General features: G+C 41.3%; 2 non-coding genes across 2 annotated transcripts; one reads left to right on the forward strand and one right to left on the reverse strand.

Annotated features, from left to right (window-relative positions):
• The first annotated feature begins 7,924 nt into the window (after nucleotides 1-7,924).
• LOC146360792 (5S ribosomal RNA) lies at nucleotides 7,925-8,043 on the forward strand. Its single transcript, XR_014799609.1, has one exon. It is a non-coding gene; the product is annotated as a 5S ribosomal RNA (ribosomal RNA).
• Nucleotides 8,044-10,168: 2,125 nt separating this feature from the next.
• Nucleotides 10,169-10,251, reverse strand: trnal-uaa (transfer RNA leucine (anticodon UAA)). Its single transcript has one exon. It is a non-coding gene; the product is annotated as a tRNA-Leu (tRNA).
• Between the last annotated feature and the right edge of the window lie 3,237 nt (nucleotides 10,252-13,488).

The raw sequence follows: 13,488 nt of genomic DNA on the forward strand, positions 1-13,488 counted from the left end.
ATTGTCGAATGGAACGGCTATTTCCTCGATGGAGAGCGCATTTGCTTGAATTTCGAACTCCTCGACCAAAGCCTGTGGGACTACATTGGGGACCGGAATAACCGAGGTCTCCCAATGAGAGAACTCAGGCCAATTTTGCATCAGCTCGCAAATGCTCTGTTCCACCTGGGTTCTGTGGGAATAGTTCATGCTGACCTCAAACCTGGAAACATCATGGTTGTGAACCGCAGTGAGTCTCCCGTCAAAGTCAAACTTATAGACTTTGGCCTCGCATGTCCTGCTTCTGCAGTGATTCCTGGTGACCGTGTGGGGACGGTTGGTTATTGTGCACCTGAGGTTATGCTTGGCATTCCATACGATGAAGCAATTGACATGTGGTCTCTGGGGCTGGTAGCTGTGGAGCTTGCTACAGGGGTGCCTCTCTATCCTGGGGAAGACGATTATGATGTTTTGAAATTCATAATTGAAACTCAGGGTCAGCTACCAGATCATCTTCTAAAGTCTGGCTTCTACACTGACTGCTATTTCATTGAGGATAACTACAATGAACAGCGCTGGACATTTAAGACCCAAGAACAATTTCAATACGAGACAGATTATCGATCCAAGGAAACTCGATGGATAAAACTTAAGCGTCTCGATGACCTCGAACAACTGCTGAAGGTTAGGCGAGGACCGGAAAACGGCCAATCATTATTTGTAAGGCTAATCAAAGAAATGTTGGCCTTGGATGCAAATCAGCGCATAACACCCTCGGAGGTTCTGAAGCATCCCTTTTTCGACCCTGGCCTCTCAAGGAGAACCCCCTGCACTGATATGAATAACACAGGGGGACAAAACCTTGTGCTCTCTCAGCAGCAATCATCGTTTGGGTGGCCAGAATTCTAGGGGAGCTAGAAATTCTTGTGGAAAAAAAGCCCAAAACAATAACATCAACAAAAACAACCAATGAATATGGTCTTAAACTTGGGCACAATTTGGCTTGAAATCCATCAACTAATCTCTCAATATTCAAAGCGGAGCAGCAGACAACTTACCATCACATCAGTCCTTCAATCAGACCTACAACAAACGTCTTCCTTCTCTCACCCCAACCGGTCGCAGCAGATGGCCGCCCCAACCTGAGCCTGGTTCTGCTGGAGGTTTCTTCCTGTAAAAAGGGAGTTTTTCCTTCCCACTGTCGCCAAAGTGCTTGCTCATAGGGGGTCATATGATTGTTGGGTTCTCTGTATGTATTATTGTAGGGTCTACCTTACAATAATACATACAGCCTTGAAGTGACTGGTGATGTGATTTGCTGCTGAATGAATTCGGAACTAATTGGAAATCTGAATATTAATTAAATAAACCTGCTTTGAGCATCAATTAATTGTTGTTTGAAATTCTTTATAAATATATAAATATAGTGCCACTCTTCTACTGTTTAAATTGCAACTGTTTAAAACTGACTAATTTATTCATACACTTGAGCATAAACACACGCACAGTAAATGGCCTGTATTTGTACAGCGCTTTACTTAGTCCCCAAGGACCCCAAAGAGCTTTACACTACATTCAGTCATTCACACATTCACACACTGGTGATGGTAGCTACATTGTAGCCACAGCTGCCCTGGGGCGCACTGACAGAGGCGAGGCTGCCGGACACTGGCGCCACCGGGCCCTCTGACCACCACCAGTAGGCAACGGGTGAAGTGTCTTGCCCAGGGACACAACGACCGAGACTGTCGGAGGCGGGGCTCAATCTGGCAACCTTCCAATTACAGGATGAACTGCGAACCCTTGAGCCACGATTGTCCTATATACACATATACTTTACAGTACTAGTCAGTGCTTACATACTAGTTCTTTTCCCTACTTTTTCATGCTTACTGGTACAAATGCCTGTTACTAGAGTTAAATGCTATCAATGTATTCTCACAGTTATGGAACTGTCAAATGCATACAAAATAATGCTCACGTAAACATAACTGTGCACTAGTTTGCCCTTATTGCTGCAGTTTGTTTCAAATCACTTTGAATAAAGCTCAGCTTCTCTCAAGCTCTCTCTTACTATCTCTCACTCTCTCTCTCTCTCTCTCACACACACACACACACACACACACACACACACACACACACACACACACTATGTAACGTTTCAGCAAGAAAATACCCCCCCCCCCACAGTGACACCACCACCACTAGTCTGCACAGCTGACATGAGGCAGCATGGATCCATCCTTTCATGCTATTTATGCCAAATTCTGACCCGACCATCTGCATGTCAGAGCAGAAATCAAACTCATCAGACCAGGCAACATTTATCCAATCTACTCATGTCAAATTTTGAGAACTGTAGTGAAACACTGCCATCTGCTGGACTCGAATAACAAAGACGCTGCTTTGACGGGTGAGGGAGTTTCAACAAGTCTGCAACGACTCAAGCATCAAACTACAGAACTATTGTAGCGGACATGGTGCTCTAATGGCTCCATTAACGCAGGTCAGAAAGGATCAAACATATCAATAAATTATAAAACACAAAACGTGTTTCTCTGCATTCTTTGGTTGGAACAAATGGTTGTATGAGCTACGGTTGCCTTCCTATCAGACATTTTTCTCTGACCGTTGACATCAATAAGGCAGTTTTTCCAAGAGAACTGCCTTTCACTGGATATTTTCTCTTTTTTGTCACCGAAAAGGGTGTCTGTGTTACTTCTTGTCTTATATATATTGTCTCTGTTTTCCTCTGTCCTTTGTCAGAGTGTCTGTTCACCTACCCCCTGTGTCTCCATATTCCCAGTGTTCAAGGTTTCCAAGTGTTTTCCCAGTTTAGGTTTTCATGGTTGGTTCTGTTTGCTACTCAGCCAGAATAAACAGCTCGCTCTTTTAAAAAGTAGGCTCCAGAATGGATGATGGGATGTTCGCATGTCTTTATGTAACACTGAGTGTGCTGAACTAAAGGTAGGCCTAGTTTCATTTTCATGGTCATTATTATCAAGACAATGATTACGCCTTATTCTGATTATTTCTCCCTTTTGGAGGTGTAACATTTACATGAGGGGTGTAGGAACATTTCCCCCTAAATATTTTTAGATAAATTTTTGTTGAAGTCACTGTTTTTGTCGTATTGATGATAATGCAGCTCAAATAAATACTTTTAAATAAAAGAATAACCGTTCAAAGTGCTCAGTGGTGAAACTGTAACTCTTTCAGAGTTTGACAGCTGGACAAGTGATGCCGTATTTAAAGAAACATGAGATGAGTGCAGCATATTATCTGAACAGAGATCATTCAATGAGCAAGAATAAACACTGAAAGAGAAACACTTCACTGTTGATTATCATATGAAGTCTAATGAAAGCTGTTAATCTGTTAATATCCTGTTAATCTGCATACAGCAAATACAGAACATGCGACTTTAAAGCATCCAGCAAAGTGATAACTGTCCTCTGCCCACTAAGTAGTGACTCTACAAAAGATTATTTTCAATATCATCTTTATATTATATTTAGTTATTCTCCAGCGCAACAATGTAAGGAGCTCTGTGATTGGTTAGGAAAGGACAGACTGGCCACCTCGATTTTTCTTCACTGCACATTGATCCATAGCTTTGCTCTGTAAAGGCTAACAACGTGCTTTTGCTTTACAAAGACATTTAGCGTCGGTATTCACTCTCTTAAAATGCCACTGAACACTGGAGTGAAATGGAGCCCTGATCCTCAGAGTTTTATTGTTCCTAACATTTCTTATAGATAGCACAGATAGTGCCCCACTGCAGTAATCACTCATGTCTAGATATTCCTGTTAAAAGGGAGTTTTTCCTCCCCACTGTAACATGGCAAACATAGCAAACGGATAATCCAGCTGAAGCTTCAGACAGCCGTCAGACAGTGAAACACTGCCATCTGCTGGACTCGAATAACAAAGACGCTGCTTTGACGGGTGAGGGAGTTTCAACAAGTCTGCAACGACTCAAGCATCAAACTACAGAACTATTGTAGCGGACATGGTGCTCTAATGGCTCCATTAACGCAGGTCAGAAAGGAGCAAACATATCAATAAATTATAAAACACAAAACGTCTCTTATTGCCCAGGGCTCAGGAAGTGAGTGTGTTCCTTATAGCCTATTAAACCTTAGCAGGTTATTTTGATGTGTTACAGATGAAACAGCTATCCAGTAACATTCAGCTACAAAAATGCTTTTTTATCATTACTTTTTTACAGCTTCGCACTTTTACACAAGTTTTATCATCAGTGTCACAATGGCTGCTGCTAAAATTGAGTACAAGATATTTGTTGGCCTGATTAAAAGGTCTTGATGCGTGCTCAATCATCCAGGGAAGTAAATCTCCAAAAGTTGATTCTGTTCTTCTGGACGTAGCGTTTTCAGTCAGAGAAACCAGCCGACTGAAGGAACAATGGGCTGGGAGGTCAGTTCCTTAATCATGATTATGCAAATTCTCATGACCATTGATCAACAACCACTGATCAATGGTCTTGAGTACCATTCACAGAGAGTTGGAGAACAGCTGCAATCACAGCATTGTAAGATGGTGACAGATGTACCCTTAGGCCCCCTCCTCGATTCAGAGAGGGTCTTTCCCTTTTCACGTAAATGGCCTCCTTGACTCCGCCCTCAAACCAGCGTTCATTGCAGTTATTGTTGACAATCATATTGTATCGTGTAACCATCCAGCTCACATATTAAATGTAAATGTAAATGATTTGTTGAACTCAAGACATGATGAATGTTCCTGCATTAAAACACATCCAGCCTAGTGTTCTCACTCTCCCTAAATGGATCTGTTACATTAGTGATATATGGGAGTTGTGTTTCAGTCTTTTCCACATGAGGACATTTACATTTAGTTTTTGCTTTACTGATGAGTGGCTGGTTAACCTGCAGTGGTTGAAGTATGTGTCGGTCGTCTGGAAGAGTAGGTGTAGAAGACGTCTTTAATGAATGTAATGCTCTGAAGGTGTCAGTGATTACTGTGAATTCATTATAAAAGTGCATTTCAGTGAATAAAGACAGGCCCTCATGGTGAAGCTCAGGTGTCCATAAAGTGTAACAGGAGAGCTTTGTCATACTTTCAGATATTTTACATGAGCCCGTCTTTCAATAAATAAATAATTCATTCATCCACAGGTAGCACAATGCTCATATCTGAAAGTAAACTCTGATATATATCCCCGACTAGGGTTACTACTAAATAAAGGATCGCCCCAAAATGACTAAATATATAAAGACACTCTCCAGAAGAAGTTAAAGGGATTTTGTTTATTGTACAAGCAATATCTTCATAAGAATTACAAATTCTGCAGACATATTACCTTCTTCCTGAACCTGAATAACTCACACACAGACGTGTCTGCTGCTTATCTTTGTTCAAACATGATGTTTTATCTTCTCTTCAAAACACATTACTCATCTTTCTGGCATCATGTTACATGAAAACACCTGCATTCTACCTGTGTCATTGTACCACAAAGACAATGATTGCAACACTGTGCTTGCAAAATAGAAGAAATAAGACGACCAGCAAATACATAAAAGATGGTAAAAGTGATTCCATCTTTGTGTCTCCTCCCATTGTTTCCCCAGTCTGTCTAGTTCCCATATTCCCAGGACACCGCTGGACAACAAGTGGGTATTCCAAGACTGAGAGACAGCCAGAGTTGGCAAAAGATCAGACATTCTCTACTTAAGTAGAAGTAAAAATACTATTGTTCCAGTGAAAGTTAAAGTACTGATACAACTTCATTACTCAGTTAAAGCAAAAAAGTACAGGCTCGAAGCGCTTACAGAGAAAAGCATACAACAGAATACAACAGAATGCTGTTCGCGGCAGTAACACACACTTGGAGGAGAGGCTCCAGCCGTCCATTCCAGCCCTATCCCTAACATTAACTCTAACCATAACTTTAACCTTAACCCTATCAGGTCTTGTTTTACAAAGCGATTCATGATTAGAACAAAAAACACATTTACACATACCGATGATTTGTCACATAGCATCGTTACCTGTTGGGATGAGAACGTGTTGTTTCCAGAACACCACAAATTGGGGTTTCTGTAGCTCAGGTAGGAAACCTGCTAATCAGAAAGTTGCTGGTTCAATCCCCGCCTGCTCCAGCCTGCATGCCAAATATCCTTGGGCAAGACACCAACCCCAAGTTGCTCTCCGATGCATCCATCGGGAGGATGAATGCGTATTACTGTTAGATAGAAAGCACTTACAGAGAAAAAGCATAGAAAAAAGTGAGTGCATGAATGAGGCAAGTTGTAGAGAGTAGAAAAGTTTTATACAAGAACCAGTTCATTTACCGTTATATTTTAGTTTTATTTTCAGCTCTGTACTTTTTACATGTAATATTGATTCATTAGATTGACTACATGTATTACACCTAACTTGCGGACAGCAAATTTAAACAACCGTAATAATTTATTTTCAGCATCTGAAATATTTATTTAGTTTGTTTTTTGTTTTCTTTTTTGGCTCCTGATATTAGCCAACTACTATTTGTCAATGTTGAACTAATAATGAATCTAAGAAAAGGTATTTGTCACGGTTGGCCAGCGTCAACCGTGGGGATGTGAGGAAGGAGGAGCCAGGCACGGAGCTCTGAATGCAAGCAGTGCGTTTATTTACAGTGAATGGAAAATAACAATAAATCCGCAGTGCGTTCCCGACTCCCGTGAAATGTCCTCTTCCCAGTGCTAGTGTTCCTTGTCTCCGCTCCTCAGTGTCTGAGCACCCCGTGCTCGCTGCCCTCTCGTCTCCACGCTTCTCCCGGGGAGATAACAAACAGGCAGCCGTAAGACACATACAATGCGGCAGACTATCCGTACTGACTGGCCGAGAGACTAACGTGAAGTCACGCAATGATCCAGCGTCAGAGAGAGCGCCACCGCATTCTTAAGTAGCTCCTCCGACAAGGCTTGATCAGCTGTGTGATGGTCTTCAGGTGTGGCCAACCACCTGGCAGGGCCACACCCACCAGGCCTGAAGGATGCAGTTAGGAAATAGCTGTCACAAAAAAATGTTATCTTCATACACGTCACGGCTGTGTAAGCACTGATATTGATAATAGATGTGATCACAAAGAGACAACATTTTTGCTAAATGTAATTATTATATTAGAAATTTATAAAACTTGTAATTCGAATTTTTCCAAATGAGAACATATACCTTTTTTTGCTTTACTGATCAGTGTTTGGTTGGTTAACTGCAGGTGTTCAGGCACGAGTCCGTATTCTGGAAGAGCAGGTGGTGAAGATGACTTCAGCGACTGAAATGCCCTGAAGGTGGAATTAAAGATAAACTTCATTTGAACATAAATCAGTAAAGACAGGCCTCCATCCTGACATGCAGTACTTGCATTACATATGTATGATATGCATCCTCACAGAAGCCAGATGATGCCAGCATGTTTTTTAAGCCAATGTCTGGATATGAGTATATGTGAATGTGAGTATAAGTGTGGCAGGAGAGTAAGTTCTCCCTCTTTCTTGGAAGTATACAAAAGCCAACGAGTTCTTACCGAATGAGAAGTGAAGCCTGGAGATGAGCAGAGATCAAGTCAAGTGCAGTTCAGACACGCTGTTAAGCGAAAGCACACCTCAGAAACGGCCTTTTTATACATGCTGTAACGACACATACACGCTTACGTTTTTTGTTTTCTATATTTAAGTTAAAATCTCCAAACCACAAAAATGTTGGACTTCCAAATCGTCCGAACACACTGTGTGCTCTCTGTCACTTTTACACTGTGCTGTAATCAACGAACATGTCTTCTTATCGCGATGTTACTGCGAGAAAATCATTTGTGCAGCTCAATGTTGTCGCTGTAACATATGACGTTTAGCACAATAATATATATCAAACTGTGTGACATTTGCCACCGATAAAAGGTCTTTTTGACAGCTTTGCTTTCGCTTACGGCCATACCACCCTGAACACGCCCGATCTCGTCTGATCTCGGAAGCTAAGCAGGGTCGGGCCTGGTCAGTACTTGGATGGGAGACCGCCTGGGAATACCAGGTGCTGTAAGCTTTTGCACTCAACACACAAACTGCAGAGGGCGCTAAAACTGTCACTACTCCTTCCTTCTCTCTCTAGTTTCTTCCTGCTTTCTTTTAAGCACAAAAGCGCCTCGCTGACCATTTCCCAGGTGCTAATTACAGACCTCTCATAGGGAATATTTCCTTTTGACAGTAACAGCCATAAAACCTAATACAACACCTCACTGTCAATAACTGATTAAACGGACAAAACACATTTACTAGGGAGCCAATAAGATGGAGACATAGTAAGTTAGAGAGAAAAAAAGCCAAACAATATGTGGCAAGTGGAATTTAATCTAATTATAAAAACAATCAAACCGTTTTGGTTCATAGTTAACAGAGAATTGCAGGAAAAACACCACATCACATTCATATAAATACACAGATCTGACAGACTTGTGCGGGCACAAAGTGAAGGAAGTGTTGAGTTCATCTGCATGGAGCATGGATAATGGAATGGAAAATTTCTATTATTCTCAATTAAAGTGTTTAAGTTCCTATGCATATGCTTAGTTGTGACACTGTAATAGACTGTTCAGTGGAAATTTCTAAAACTACATGAACTTATTTCAGCCTCAGTAGAAGACAACTCTCTGTGACCATGTGTCATCTTCTGCTCCTCTCTTGAGTGGTGTCCCACAGGGCTCAGTTCTCGGCCCCCTCCTCATTTCTTTGCATCTGCTCCCTCTTGGTTCTATGCTGGGAAAATACGGCATTGCATTTCCCTTTTTTGCTGATGACTGTCAGATCTATGTCCCTATAAAGAAAAAAGGCCCATATTCCGTACAGCCATTACCTCAGTGTCTTGATGACATGAAGGCTTGGATGTCTCTTAACTTTTTAAAATTCCGTGACAAAAAGACTAAGGTGATGGTTTTTGGTAGCCCCACTGAGACCCCCAATGTGAATTTAGATACCTTGGCCCAGTATAATCAGAGAATCACAATCAGAATGAGAAAGACTTTATTTATCCTCAAGGGGCAATTATGATACAACAGAGCAGCATGACGTTGAAGATAAGGAAAGGGCATAAACAGGCAATAAGAGTGAGATAATAAATGCACAGAGTATACAGTATATACACAATTTTAAAATTACACAGTTTTAAAATTAAAGTGACTGATAAGCCAGCTGTCACAAACCTGGGGGTCATAGTGAACTCTGAACTGAAGCTTGAAAGTCAGATTAAGGCAGTGGTAAAATCAGGCTTCTTTCACCTCAGGCAGCTGATAAAATAAAGCCAATTCTTTCGCGGCAACACTTTGAGACAGTTATCCACGCCATTGTTAGCACTCGGCTGGATTACTTTAATGCACTTTATGTGGGGGTCCGTGCTTCATACATTACTCATCTACAGAGGGTGCAAAATGCTGCAGGTCGTCTTTTAACTGCCACTCGAAAGTTTGAGCACATCTCCCTTATTTCAGCTTCACTTCAGTGGCTGCCCATTTCATAGGATTCATTTTAAAATTCTTTTATTTGCTTTTAAAGCCCTCCATGGCCTAGCCCCATCTTATCTCTCTGAGCTGCTACAGCCTTATACGTCAGCTGGTCAGCTGTTCCTGAATGTACCCAGGACTGAGTGTAAACTTAGAGGACATCGTGCTTTTGCTGCAGCATCTCCCAAACTGTGGAACGATCTGCCTTTAGAGATTAGACAGACCTCTTCTCAGCCTGTTTTTAAATCACTCCTGAAAACTCATCTCTTCACTCCGACCTTTGACACCTTGTAAGATGTTAGTTTTAGTTTATTTTTATGTTAGTTGTTTTAGTTGATTATATGCTGTTCTGTCTTGTTTTTTTAATATAGGGCTGTTTTAATCTTTACTATGTGTTTTATTTTATTCTGTTTTGTTTTATTCTACGGTTTGTTTTTTTTACTTATTTACTGTACAGCACTTTGGTCCTGCGCTGGGTACTTTAAAGTGCTTTATAAATAATGTTGGATTGGATCATCCTCCACACCACAGCCATTTTTGTATTCAACAGGACACATCCACATGAATTTTCAGCACATCCAAAAGTCCGTGTGGCTTTGTCACTCCTAAGAAAACAGACACAATCTTCTCCAGTCCCTCTGGAGCATTTGTACGCTGGCTATAGGTTTATTTCTCTACCAGGAGTGGGGTTTGAACCCACGTGGACACATATCCATTAGAGCTTAAGTCCAACGCCTTCACCACTCGGCCATCCTGGTCCGACTGAGCTGAGCCGCGTAACAGTCACCCAGCGGTAAAATCATTACTCACAGCATTAAAATGCTTTTTACAAAGTTATATATGAATAAAATAAATCCTATTAACAGGACAGTGTTGCTTTGGCAGAGAGAAGAACGTGTGCAACAGCTGGAGCCACAGCTGTAAAGCTGCTGGTCATGATATCGGGTTGGATATGTGGTGAGAGGGAATCTGAATGTAAGTTTTATTTGTACAATGAAGGAAGTTGCCAGGAGAATAATCTCCTCCTTAATGTCAGCAAGACTAAGGAGCCGATCGTGGACTTCACTACAAAGCAGGAATTACAAGCCCCTCATCATTAGTGGCACACCAGTGGAGAGAGTGGACAGTTTCCGATACCTGGGTGTCCACATCAATCAGGACCTGTCATGGTCCTGTCACATCAGCACCGTGGTTAAGAAAGCCCACCAGCGTCTCTTCTTCCTCAGAAGACTCAGAGACTTCCATCTGCCACTGAGGGTGCTCAAGAACTTTTACTCCTGCACCATCGAAAGCGTCCTGACGGGAAACATCTGCACCTGGTTTGGGAACAGCACCGAGCAGGACAGACGAGATCTGCAAAGAGTGGTGCGCTCAGCCGAACGCATCATTCGATCAGAGCTTCCTGACCTGCTGACCAAAGCCAGGAAGATTATGATGGGCCTCTCCCATCCCAATAATGGACTCTTCTCACTGTTGAGGTCTGGGAAGCACTTCTCTTGAGGCCAAAACAGAGAGAATGAGGAGGAGCTTCTTCCCTCAGGCTAATCGGGCCCTGAACCAGGTGTAGGACTGGACTCTCACACACATCACATCACCACATGCACTCTGGTTTTTCTTCTTGCACACTTCCCAAAATTTATAATTTCCAAAGGTGGAAAGTAACGAATTACATTTACTTGCGTTACTGTAATTGAGTAGTTTTTTTGTGTATTTGTACTTTTTAAAGTCATTTTCCAAGTCGGTAATTTTACTTTTACTTAAGTATATTTTTTAAAAAGTATTGTACTTCGCTACATTTTCAATCACACCCGTTACTGAGTAAATTAAAAGAACAAACAAACAAAAAACAAAAAAACATTGCGCTTCGGAAATACTGCAGGGAATGATGGGTAGTAGAACAAATTAGCGTTGGGTCACGATAAAAATGGAGTCTGACATCGGTGGTACGGATCCAGCGAAAAAAGAAACCCCATCGAATTCTGCTGACCCTGAACTCGAAGAAACCGATGTGAACCCCCGGCCGTATTTAAGGGACCATTTCGGCTTCAAGTGCAAGAAAGGCAACAGCTTTATTATGCAGTGTAAGCTGTGTTTGCCCAGAGAGACCGACTTAGCAGCTTTTAAAAATTCCACATCAAACCTGCGCAAGCATGTAGAGGTAAGTTAAATGAAACTTGTACATTTATTTTAGCAAAAAAGGCTGTGCTCAAGTTAATCACATTAAGTTAAGACATAAGCTGTTATTGGGCACGTTGTTGTCCACGCAACTTAAAATATTTTTACTTGATTGGTAAATTGCCAAAAGAAAATGTGTTCACTTTTCCTGTTTGTTAATAATAATAATTTATTTAAAAAAAAATTAGTTAAATTAGACAGAAGCGGCTACTTTCTTACTTAACCCACATATGTTCACACTGCAGGCAAAAGAATAACATGTGCTATGTGCAGAGGTGTTTTTTTTCTGTTCTCAAACTGACCTCCCTGTTGGAGCTCAGTCTGGGGGGACTTATTTTTTTCTCCTTATCTTTCCTCACGAGGTGCATTTTCCATCGCGCTGACTGTAGCTTTTAACCCTTATTAACTCGAGCACAACTCTATAATGAGCAACAAACTGCAATATGTATAAAAATGATCATGGTTACACCTGCAATGAAAGATCATACGATTATCCTGACACCTGTAAATAGAAGATTAACCTGAGGTTATGACAATCACCGGAACACAAATGTTAATATAATGTCAAAAGCTTCAATAAATCATTAATGCAATGCTTGTTATATGATTCTGATGCAATAATAATGCTGATGCTAAAATAACAGTAAAACACCCCCTTTTATCCCGTTTACAAACTTCACAAATAAACGTTTATCCATGCCTCTTTTAATTTTATGTCCCCCTGTTTTTCCCTCACTGACCACAGCAGGGGAACCTTTGTTTTGCTTCAGCCATGAATCCAGCTCACCTGATTCATCACTGAGCCCCATCGTCACTGGCATCTGACAGGGTGGCGCTGCATACTCTTCCTTTAATGTCTCTATTTTCAATCTGTTAATTAGAGTGCTTAAACATGAAGTAGACTGCGTCCACAACAAGTCAATACAGCTGTAAATGTGGCCAATTATCAATCTATAACCAAGCAATAACGAAAAATAGCTTTTATTTTATGCATGTTTTTAGTCAACCACTCACCCAGAGGATCTTCAATCCCAGAAAATTCCTTCTCCTCATTTAATAAGTCAGTCCTCCTTCCATGCCCTGGTAACTGGTCCATCCAGAGCCATATCATCTCGAAATATACATACACCAAGCCAACCCACACCTTGGTCACACCAACCCTTTTCCGCCCTGAAGATGTCCAACGCCATCTTAGTCTGGATCAGGGTTCTAATAGATTTGCAATTTTCGTTAGTTTTTATTTTTATTTAGTTTCGACTTCAGATTTTCAATTTTATGTCAGTCGTAATTAGTTTTTACCAATTGTTTGCTAGTTTAGCTTAGTTTTTTTTGAAAATCCTTAGTTTCAGTTTAGTTTTGATCAGTTTCAGTTATAGTTTTAGTTGTGTTTGCAATAATTAAGTGTAACAAAATCCCAGTTTCATCATATCAGTCATGCTCTTCTGCTTATCCTTGGGTATTGAGACTATTAACTCTTGCAGCGCCGGTGTTCGTAATTTTGGTTCAAGTCAATTGATAAACTTTTTGAAGGCAACTGACTCACACAGTTATGTAGATGTCCCAGTCCTGCTGTCTTGGGATGCATCACGCTGCCTTGGATGGGGTTAGCTTCTGTTTTCTGGGGATGAGGGTTGAGTGGGGGGAGCTCTCTGAGGAGGGGGAGTCAAAAAACAAAAGGGGGAGTGTGCTCCCCCTTACCTTTTCAAGGTAAGCCAGGTCAGCCTTCTTGTGTGGGCTTCTCAAGTGCACTTTAAGGTTTGTAAAGTGGGATTTTTCCCCTTAGAAGTGTCCCTCATAATTTGTCTCTTTTCACTACAAGA

The sequence above is a fragment of the Perissodus microlepis genome, chromosome 23, assembly GCF_051167445.1.
Source record: "Perissodus microlepis isolate ML-2025 ecotype Zambia chromosome 23, ASM5116744v1, whole genome shotgun sequence".
In the NCBI taxonomy this organism is placed as follows: Eukaryota; Metazoa; Chordata; class Actinopteri; order Cichliformes; family Cichlidae; genus Perissodus; species Perissodus microlepis.